The 12,296-nt window shown below is 35.4% G+C and overlaps 1 protein-coding gene across 4 annotated transcripts in view; it reads right to left on the minus strand.

Annotated features, from left to right (window-relative positions):
- PCBP3 (poly(rC) binding protein 3) overlaps nt 1-12,296 on the minus strand; it is a 277,127-nt gene that overhangs the window by 222,313 nt on the left and 42,518 nt on the right. The window contains exon 2 of one of the 4 annotated variants that reach the window (XM_047847074.1): nt 3,349-3,391. The exons of the other annotated variants lie outside the window; for them this stretch is intronic. The gene's annotated coding sequence lies outside the window, so the exon portion shown is untranslated. The remainder of the gene's footprint in view (nt 1-3,348; nt 3,392-12,296) is intronic. 4 annotated transcript variants of the gene reach the window in all.

The raw sequence follows: 12,296 nt of genomic DNA on the forward strand, positions 1-12,296 counted from the left end.
AGAGAGAGAGAGAGAGAGGGAGCGAGAGAGCCAGAACACAAGTGGGGGAGGGGCAGAGAGAGAGGGAGACACAGAATCCGAAACAGGTTCCAGGCTCTGAGCAGGCAGCGAGCACAGAGCCGATACGGGGCTGGAACCCACAAACTGTGAGATCATGACCTGAGCCAAGGTCGGACATTTAACCGACTGAGCCACCCAGATGCCCCGTAAAGAAAAGTGTTTTAAGGAGAAAGGAGCAAAAACCTGGTTTCAGATGCTGCTAAAAAGTCAAGCAAGAGGAAGACTGAAACTTGACCACTGGATTTGACAAAGTCAAAGAGGTCTTCGGTGATTCTGATGACGCTGTTTTTGTGAAATAATAGGGAAAAAACCCAGATGCAGTGGGTTCAAGAACGAATGGGAAGGAATTGCTGACAATAAATGTAGGCCTGAGACTTAGGTGAGTCACTAACTTCACCTATAATTGAGGATAATGGTGCCTTTTCTTCCTTAAATGAATCTCTAGTCTGGGTTAGATACAGCAAAGTAAGGAGATCTAGGGAACAGAACTTGTAGGTACACTGGATTTTCATAAGAGATCATAGACAAGTACATAGAATACTATAATGGAATAGCAAATTCTATACTGGATGGGAAATCAGGACAGAATTCTCCAAGGAAGTTATGCTATGTCTTAAAGAGGGCTATCACGAGAATCAGCAAAGCTCTTTGCATAAAAGCTTTTTGAAAATAAGGTCCTGCAGAAGTATGTGTAATTAAGATAGAAGAATTAATGAAACTTGATCGGTTCTGATGGTGTCACTTGCAGAGAAAGACCTAAGTTTAAGTCATAAGAGAAATGGACAACCACTGAGTTCAGTGAACATACAGTGTCCTTTTAGCCAAAAGAATACGAGTGGGCAGTGCTATATTCTTCATCCTTAATATTTATAAAAAATCTTACATGCAGTTAAGTGCATGTCAAGCTATGAAATAAAAACAAAAGTCTATCCCTCCACAAAAAAAAATAATAAATTAAAAACACACACACACACACACACCAACATCTCCCTCCCACTCTGCCAGCATCAGTTGTTTTTTGGCTTCAACATTCAGAGTATTGCAAACCATCATCTTAACATTACAATCAAAACCCAAAATGATATACTTTCTTTAAAAATTAAAGAAGTGACATCATCAGGGAAATACAAACCAAAACCACCATGAGATACCACCACACACCTGTGAGAATGGCTAACATTAACAACTCAGGCAACAACAGATGTTGGCGAGGATGCAGAGAAAGAGGAACTCTTTTGCACGGTTGGTGGGAATGCAAACTGGCGCAGCCACTCTGGAAAACAGTATGGAGGTTCCTCAAAAAATTAAAAATAGAACTACCCTACAACCCAGCAATTACACTACTAGGTATTTATCCAAGGGATACAGGTGTGCTGTTTTGAAGGGACACATGCACCCCAATGATCATAACAGCACTACCAACAATAGCCAAAGTATGCAAAGAGCCCAAATGTCCATCAATGGATTAAAGGATATAGAGGATGTGGTATATACATACAATGGAGTATTACTCAGCAATCAAAAAGAATGAAATCTTGCGATTTGCAACTACATGGATGGAACTGGAGGGTATTATGCTAGACGAAATTAGTCAGAAAGACAAATATCATATGACCTCACTCATATGAGGACTTTAAGATACAAAACAGATGAAACATAACAGAAGTAAAAATAATATAAAAACAGGGAGGGGGACAAAACATAAGAGACTCTTAAATATGGAGAACAAACAGAGGGTTGCTAAACGGTTTGTGGGAGGGGGTATGGGCTAAGTGGGTAGGGGGCATTAAGGAATCTACTCCTGAAATCATTGTTGCACTAGATGCTAACTAACTTGGATGTATATTAAAAAAATAAAACAAAACAAAAAAACAGCCGCATCTTAAACTTGCCAATTTGTGTACATTAAATATGTATAGCTTTTTGTATGTCAATCATTCATCAATAAAGTGGCTTAAAAAAAATAAAATTAAAACTAAAATTCAATTAAAAAAGAAAAAGAAAAAGAAGTGAAATAAACCAGTCACAAAAGGAAAAATCCTATACAAGTCCATTTGTATGAAGTGCCTGGAGCAGTCACACTCAGAGAGAAAGCAGGATGGTGGTTTCTACACATTGGCAGCAGGGGGAAATGGCCAGTTATTATTTAATGGGTACAGACATTCAGTTTTCCAAGATGAAAAGAGCTCTAGAGATGGATGGTGGTCATGGTTGCACAACCGTACACATATGCTTGACGCCACTGAGCTATACACTTAAAAATAGTTAAAATGGTGAACCTTATGTCATAGGTATTTTACAATTCTAAAAAATAAGAAAAACTTTTTATAAAAAGGAAAGAGAATTTTGCTTATGCCCATGATGAAGTAACCAGGATAGGGCTTATCCTCTTGCTGTAAACAACCAGAAAACTGGAAAAAAAAATACATATGAAACAACTGATTTCAGACAACAGGCTGCATAAGAGTGTCAAAGCCATGTAATTTCCTTGACTGTCGTAATAAAAGTACCTTCCACTGGGACACCTGGGTGGCTCAGTCAGTTAAGCATCCAGCTCTTGATTTTGGCTCAGGTCATGATCTCACAGTTTGTGGGATCAAGCCCCAAGTCAGGCTCTGTGCTGACAGTGTGGAGCCTGCTTAGGATTCTTTCTCTCTCTTTCTGCCCCTCCTCTGCTCTCCCTCCCACTCTCTGTCTCAAAATAAATAAATACACATTAAAAAAAAAAAAAAGGACTTTCGAGACTGCATGGCAGGGGGGGAACTCAAGCAGAACATCACAGCATACTGAGCTGGGGAAACACATCAGAGCTCAGGGAGGCTGAGGCAGTTGGAGATTGTGAAGAGGAGATATGCAGAAAGGCTCTGAAGAGAAGAGCCACTCATAAAAAGAGCTCCAAAAATCTTCACGGAGGTCCCCTCCATCTGTTGCCAAATTCTAAGCAACACAAGAAAGTCAATGACATGAGGGGGAAAAACTGACCAGAGAATTATAAAATAAACATTTTTAATTGCTTAATAAAGCATTGAGAGACATTTACAGTTTTGACCAGCCTCAGTTGAAAGCCCCAGCTGAACTACCAGAGCAACAAATAGAAACAGCAGTAGGGCTGCACCTCAATAATGGAGCTAAATTAGCCCTAGAGTAAAACATACTCTACGGTCAACCCAAAAAAACTTCAAATTAAACCTTAACAAATATCAAGGCAATCCACAAGTAACCCATCTGTCTGAAAGAACAAAGTCTAACATTCTTATTTTTAAAAAAAGTCAAAATCCAGACACTTACTGTAATATTTATGATGTCTACCATCCAATTAATGTTACTGGACCTACAAAGAAACAAACAAGCAAATAAACAAAAATGGTGACCAAAAACAAGAGAAAGAACAGTCAAGAGAAACAGACTCTGAAAGGCAGAGATGATGAACTGTCCAAATAAGGACTTTAAGACAACTATTATGCATATGTACAAGTATTTCAAAGGCTACATGAACACAGCAGGAGATAAACAGAAGATTAAAAAAGAACCAGATAGAACTTATGGAGGTGAAATAAATACATATAGGTTGGAAATGAAAATTTCAATAAATGAGATTAACAGCTAATTAGGCAGAAGAAATGGTATTGGCAACACAGAGATAGAAAATACCCAAAGTGAAACACAGAGATAAAAAAGACTAGGAAGAAAGAGCCCCAGTTACCTGTGGGATACCAAGTAGTGTAACATAAACAGAAGTTCCAGAAGTGAAGAGGAAAGTACACACACAAATGTATGTATATATACATACATATATATATATATACATATATATATATGTATATATATGAAGAAATGTCATAAAATACCAGATAATATTCCAAATTTAATAAAACCAATAGACCCACAGATTGAAAACACTTAATGAAATTTAAAAAAGAGAAACACAATGAAAATCATACTGACATATCAAAGAGTAATCGAAGAGGAAGAAATAGAAGAATTAGCACAGATGTCTTATCATAAATTATATACCCAAAACACAATGGATGAAAAAATTTTAAGTGCTGAAAAAAAGACTGTTAACCTAAAATTTTACATCCAAAAAATATTCTTCCAAATTAAGGAGAAATGAGGTCATTTTCAGATACACAAAAACTGAAAGAATTTGTCACCAGCAAACTTAAGCAACAAGAGATGTTAGAGGAATTTCTTCAGAAGGAATTAAAATGATACCAGGTAATTAACCACCAAAAAAAAATAACAAAACAATAGAAACAAAAATTAAAACAGATAGGAATTGTCAGTGTTGGAGATAAGGTAGAATATGAAAAATACAAATACTTTCTTTTCTAATAGAAAAAAGAGAGGAATAAACAGATAAAATTTTAATAGCAAGATAGTAGATTTAAACCCAATGATATAAAAATTATCATATAATAATTACATTACAATCAATGTAAATGGCCAAAACATTCCAGTAAAAAGGCAAAGACAGTGTGAAAAGCAATCCCTAACAATATGCTGTCTCTAATAAAACCCAGTTTAAATAAAGACACGAATACCTTAAAAGAAAAAGAATAGAAAAAGATATACTAGATACAAAACACTAACCAGAGACAAAGAAGGACATCTTATAGTGATAAAAATGTCAATCTATTAAGACACACTAATCCTACATGTGAATGTACACAATACCTGACAGAATTAAAAATAGAAATAAGACAACACACCTCTCTCTGAACGAAATAAAGCAAATAGACATGAAATCGACAAAAGAAGACTTAATACCACCAATTTCCTAACTAAAACTTTTATTTTTAAAGTTTATTTATTTATTTTGAGTGTGAGAAAGAGTGTACATAAGCAGGGGAGAGGCAAAGAGAGAAAGGGAGGGGGGGGGAGAGAGAGAGAGAGAGAGAGAGAGAGAGAGAATCTCAAGCAGGTACAACACTGCCAGTGTAGAACCCAATGTGGGGCTCGAACTGTGAGATCATGACCTAAGTTAAAACCAACAGCCAGACACTTAACCAAGTTAGCCACCCAGGCACCCCTAATTAAAACTTTTAGAACACCCCAGCCAATAACTGAAGAATACAAACTAATTTCAAGTGAACAAGTAAAAGTTTAAAAATAATACAAAACATATTTTCTAACAACAAAAAATTAAATTAGAAATCAGCAAAAGAAGTATCTAGAAAAACTCTAAATATCTGTAAGTAAAATGTCATATTTCTAAAAGACCCAGAGACAAAGAAGATACTATAAGGAATTTTAGAAAATATTTTTAACTGACTGAAAATGAACATACAAGACAGTAAAAATGTCGGATATTCATAAATTTCCAGTGGCAATGTAAAATCTGGAAAAACTGCTTGGCAGCTTCTAATTAAACTTGCAACCATCACATGACCCAGAAATTATACTCATGAGCAGTTGTCCCAGAAAATGAAATGTTATGTTTACATACATACACAGACACAGACACAGACACAGACACACACACACACACACACACGAACGTTCCTAGCAGCTTTACTCTTAACAGCAATATTGGAAATAATTCAAATGCCCTTCAATGGGTAAGTGGTTGAACAAACTCTGACAAATCCATACAATGTAATACTACTCAACAATACAGGGGAATAAACTATTGATGCCTGCAACAATCTGGAAATACTTGCAAGAACATTATACTTGGGGCTAGGGAGGAGCTAATCCCCAAACACTGAATATTATGTGAATTTCCACTTATATAACATTCTCAAAATGACAAAACTATGCAGGTAAAGAACAGATTAGTAGTTCCCAAGGGTCAGGGACAGGGAGTGGGATGGAGAATGACTGTGAATACAAAGAGGAAGTACAGGGAATTCTCTTATGGTGAGGGAACAGTTCTGTGTCTTGACTGTGGTATTAATTACACAAAATCTATTCAGGGAATAAAACTGCATAGAACTGTACACACACACACACACACACACACACACAGATCACACAGATATGCAGGTTAAAAATATGGTAAAAGCTGGGATGCCTGGGTGGCTCAGTTAGTTAAGCATCCGACTTCGGTTCAGGTCATGATCTCACAGTTCGTGAGTTCGAGCCCTGCACTGGGCTCTGTGCTGCCAGCTCAGAGCCTGGAGCCTGCTTCAGATTCTGTGTCTCCCTCTCTTTCTGCTCTTCCCCCACTCACGCTCTGTCTCTCTCTGTCTCTCAAAAATCAATAAACATGAAAACAAATTAATTAAAAAAAATACGGTGAAAGCTGAATGCCTGTGGTCTAGTAAACAGTATATCAATGTCAATATATCAATATATCAATGTCAATTCCCTAAGTTTGATATTGACCTACAGTTATATAAGATGTCACCTTGGGGGTAAGTGGGTGAAGGATACACAGGATTCTTTATATTATTTTTGCAACTTCCTATGAGTCTATAATTATTTCAAAATAAAACATTTTTAAAACATGCAGGATACAGCTAAAGCAGTGCTTCGAGGGAAATTTTTAAGTCTAAATGCTAATATCAGAAGAGAAAAATATCCATAATAAATTATCTTAGCTTCTCTAATATCAGAAGAGAAAAAAAATCCAAAATCAATTATCTTAACTTCTACCTTAATAAGCTAGAAAAGTAACAGCAAAGTATATCCAAAGTAAATAGAAGGAAGAAAATAATAAATTTAGAATAAAAATCAATAAAAGGAAAAACAGACAAAAATGGAGAAAATCAATAAAAGCAAAATCTGTATATTTGAAAAAGTTGATAGAATTGATTAACTGCTAGCTAGACTGATCAAGAAAAGAGAAAAAATACATGTTATAAATTTCAGTAGTGAAAGACGAGACATCATTACAGATCTTACAATAATGAAAAATAATAAAGCAATATAAAAAAGAAATTTTGTCACTGAACTTGATAACTTAGAAAAAATCAATACTTTATAAAACATGAAATACCAAAACTGACTCAGGACACAAAACTCTGAAAGGATCTAAAGAGCTAAATTTTTAAGGCATTATATCATAACTAAGAGGTCTATCCATCAGGAAGATCTAACAATTGGAAATACTTATGCCCCCAACTTGAAGGCACCCAAGTATATAAATCAATTAATAACAAACATAAAGAAACTCATTGATAAAAATACAATAATAATATGGAACTTTAACACCCACTTACAACAATGGACAAATCATCTAAGCAGAAAATCAACAAGAAAACAATGGCTTTGAATGACACACCGGACCATATAGACTTAACAGATATTTTCAGAACATTTCATTCTAAAGCAGCAGAATATTCTTCTAGAGTGTACATGGAACAGTCTCCAGACTAGATCACATACTGGGACAAATCAGCCCTCAAATACAAAAAGTTTTGAGATCATACTATGCCTATTTTTAAACCACAACACTATGAAACTTGAAATTAACCACAAGAAAAAATCTGGAAAGACCACAAATACTTGGAGGTTAAAGAACGTCCTACTAAAGAATGAATAGGTTTACCAATAAATTAAGGTGGAAATTTAAAAAGTACATGGAAGCCAATGAAAATGAAAACACAACAGTCCAAAACCTCTGGGATGCAGCAAAGGTGGTCATAAGAGGGAAGTATATAGCAATCCAGGCCTTCCTGAAGAATGAAGAACTGTCTCAAATACACAACCTAACCTTATGCCTTAAGGAGCTGGAAAAAGAACAGCAAATAAAACCCAAAACCAGCAGAAGAAGGGAAACAATAAAGATCAGAGCAGAAACCAATGATATTGAAATCAAAAAAATAGTAGAACAGATCAATGAAACTAGGAGCTGAATCTTTGAAAGAATTAACAAAATCAACAAACCCCAAGTTAGACTTATGAAAAAGAAAAAGGAAAGGACCCCAATAAATAAAATCACAAATGAAGAAAGAGGAGAGATTGCAACCAATACCACAGACATAGCAACAATTATAAGAGAACATTATGAGCAAATTATATGCCAACAAATTGGGCAATCTGAAAGAAATGGATAAATTCCTAGAAACATATGGGAATGCAAGCTGGTGCAGCCACTCTGGAAAACAGTATGCAGGTTCCTCAAAAAACTAAAAACAGAACTACCCTATGACCCAGCAATTGCACTACTAGGCATGTATCCACAGGATACAGGTGTGCTGTTTCAAAGGGACACATGCACCCCCATGTTTATAGCAGCACTATCAACAATAGCCAAAGTACGGAAAGAGCCCAAATGTCCATCGATGAATGAATGAAGAAAGAAGATGTAGTATATATATATACAATGGAGTATTACTCGGCAATCAAAAAGAACGAAATCTTGTCATTTGCAACTATGTGGATGGAACTAGAATGTATTATGCTAAGTGAAATTAGTCAGTCAGAGAAAGACAAAAATTATATGACTTCACTCATATGAGGACTTTAAGAGACAAAACAGATGAACATAAGGGAAGGGAAACAAAAATAATATAAAAACAGGGAGGGGGACAAAACAGAAGAATCTCATAAATATGGAGAACAAAGTGAGGGTTACTGGAGGGGTTGTGGGAAGTGGGTGGGCTAAATGGGTAAGGGGCACTAAGGAATCTACTCCTGAAATCATTGTTGCACTATATGCTAACTAATTTGGATGTAAATTTAAAAAAATAAGAAATTAAATTAAAAAAAATTTTTTTAAAATTCCTAGAAACATATAAACTACCAAAATTGAAACAGGAATAAATAGAAAATTTGAACAGACCCATAGCCAGTAAAGAAACTGAATCCATAATAAAAAATCTCCCAACAAACAAGGGTCCAGGGCTGTATAGCTTCCCAAGGGAATTCTACCAAACATTAAAAGAAGAATTAATACAAAATCTTTTAAAACTATTCCAAAAAATAGAAATGAAAGGAAAAATTCCAAACTCATTCTATGAGGCCAGCATTACCTTGATTCCAAAACCAGACAAAGACCTCACTAAAAAGGAGAATTAAAGGCCAATATCCCTGATGAACATGGATGCAAAAATTCTCAAGAAGTTACTAGCAAAATGAAACCAAAAATACATTCAAAGAGTTATTCACCATGATCAAATGGGATTTATTCCTGGGCTGCAGGAGTAGTTCAATACCTGCAAGTCAATCGATGTGATACACCACATTAATAAAAGAAAGGGTAAGAACCACATGATCATCTCGATACATGCAGAAAAAGCATTTGACAAAATACAGAATCCTTTCTTCATAAAAACCCTCAAGAAAGTAGGTATACAAGGAACATACCTCAACAATCATAAAGGTCATATACAAATGACCCACAGCTAACATCATCTTCAATGGGTAAAAGCTGAGAGCTTTCCCCCTAACATCAGAAACACGACAGCGATGTCTAGCCTCAGCAGACAACAAAAAAATAAGTCATCCAAATTGGCAAGGAAGAAGTCAAACTTTCACTCTCTGCAGACAACATGGTATTCTACATGGAAAACCCAAAAGACTCCACCAAAAAATTGCTAGAACTAATACATGAATTCAGCAAAGTCACAGGATATAAAATCAACATATGGAAATGTGTTGCATTACTATACACCAATAATGAAGAAGCAGAAGCAGAAATCAGGTAATTGATCTCATTTAAAATTGCACCAAAAACCATAAGATACCTAGGAATAAAGAGGTAAAAAATCTGTACACTGAAAACTACGGAAAGCTTATGAATGAAACTGAAGAAGACAAAAAAATAGAAAAACATTTCATGCTCATGGATTAGAAGAACAAATATTGTTAAAATGTCTACACTACCCAAAGCAATCTAAACATTTAATGCCATCCCTATCAAAATAACACCAGCATTCTTCACAGAGCTAGAACAAACAATTCTAAAATGTGTAGGGAACCACAAAAGACCCTGAATAGCCAAAGTAATGTTGAAAAAGAAAACCAAAGCTGGAGGCATCACAACTCAGACTTCAAGCTGTATTACAAAGCTGTAAACCTCAAAATGGTATAGTAATGGCCCAAATACAGACATATAGATCAATGGAACAGAAGAGAGAAGCCAGAAATGGACCCACAATCATATGATCAACTAATCTTTACCAAAGCAGGAACTAATCTTTATCCAACGGGAAAAAGACAGTCTCTTCAACAAATGGTGTTGGGAAAACTGGACTGCAACATGCAGAAGAATGAAACTGGACCATTTTCTTACACCATACACAAAAATGAATTCAAAATGGATAAAAGACATAAATGTAAGACAGGAAACCATCAAAATCCTAGAAAAGAAAACAGGCAGCAACCTCTTTGACCTCGGCCACAGCAAAGTCTTACTAGATATGTCTCCTGAGGCAAGGGAAACAAAAGCAAAAATGAACTACTGGGACCTCATCAAGATAAAAAGCTTCTGCACAGTGAAAGAAACAATCACAATAAAACTAACAGGTAGAGTGGAAGAAGATTTGGAAATGACAAAGGGTTAGTGTCCAAAATCTATAAAGAACCTATCAAACTCAACACCCAAAACACAAATAATCCAATGAAGAAAAGGGGAGAGAACATGAATAGACACTTTTCCAAAGAAGATACACAGATGGCTAACAGACAAATGAAAATATGCTCAATTACCACTCATCATCAGGGAAATACAAATCAAAACCATAATGAGACCTGTCATAATGGCTAAAAAAATTAACAACTCAGGAAACAACAGATACTAGTGAAGATGCAAAAAAAGGGAAACTCTTCTGCACTATTGGTGGGAATGCAAACTGGTACAGTCACTCTGGAAAATAGTATGGAGGTTCCTCAAAAAATTAAAAATAAGACTGCCCTACAACCCAGTAATTGCACTATTAGGTATTTATCCAAAGGATACAAAAATGCTGATTCAAAGGGGCACATGCACCCCAATGTTTATAGCAGCACTATCAACAATAGCCAAATTATGGAAAGAGCTCAAATATCCATCTGACGACTGATGAATGGATAAAGGTGTGGTATATGTATACAATGGAATATTACTCAGAGATCAAAAAGAATGAAAACTTGCCATTTGCAGTAATGTGAATGGAACTAGAGTGTATTATGCTAAGTGAAATACATCAATCAGAGAAAGACAAGTTCTACATATGATTTCACTTATATGTGGCAATTAAGAAACAAAACATAGGGGAAGGGAAGGAAAAATAAAATAAAAACAGAGAGGGAGGCAAACGTAAGAGACACTTAAATCTAGAGAACAAGCAGGGTTGATGGAGGGAGGTGGATGGGAGGATAGGCTAAATAGGTGATAGGCATTAAGGAGGGCACTTGTTGGGCTGAGCATTAGGTATTATATGTAAGTGATGAATCACTAAATTCTCCTCCTGAAATCAATACGACACTGTATGTTAACTAACTTGAATCTAAATAAAAATAAATAAATAAGTATTTAAAAATTTACTGTAAAACAAAACAAAATGTTGTATGAATATTTGATTTAATAGAAATGAAAGCATATACTCTACATTTAAATAAAATGCCAAATAATGAAATGATTCTAATTTTTAAAAAGTTAAATTCTTTTTTTTTGTTTAATATTTATATATTTTGGGGAGAGCTCAAGTGGAGGAGAGGCAGAGAGAGGGGACAGAGGAGCTGAAGTGAGATCTATGCTGACAGGCTGACTGCAGCAGCTCAAACTCACAAACAGCAAGATCGTGAACTGAACCAAAGTTGGATGCTCAACTGGCTGAGCCACCAAGATGCCCCCAAAAAGGCTAAATTATTTATTAAAAATCTTCTCAAAAAGAGAACTTGAGGCCTGGATGAATTCTATCAAAAGTTTAAGAAATAATTAAATCCAATACAAACTCTTTCAGAAAATAGAGGAAGGTACACACCCAATACACTTAATGAGATCAGCTTTGATCCCATCACAAAACCAGGCAAAGATAATACCAGACAAGAAAACTGAACAATTTCCCTCATGATCACAGATGTAAAAGTTCTTGGAAAGTATTAGCAAATCAAACTCAGGAAGATAGATAGATGGATAGATAGATAGATAGATAGATACATACATACATACATACATACACACACACATACATACATACATACATATATACATAAGTTTTTAACAATCCATCAGGACCAAGTGGGGTTCAACATGGTAACGGAAGTTTGTTTTAACAACCAAAATTCGCCAAATACAATTTAATGTTTATTTATTTTTGAGAGATAGAAAGACAAAGCACAAGTGAGGGAGGGGCAGAGAGAGG

This window comes from Prionailurus viverrinus, unplaced genomic scaffold, assembly GCF_022837055.1.
Source record: "Prionailurus viverrinus isolate Anna unplaced genomic scaffold, UM_Priviv_1.0 scaffold_42, whole genome shotgun sequence".
Taxonomy (NCBI): domain Eukaryota; kingdom Metazoa; phylum Chordata; class Mammalia; order Carnivora; family Felidae; genus Prionailurus; species Prionailurus viverrinus.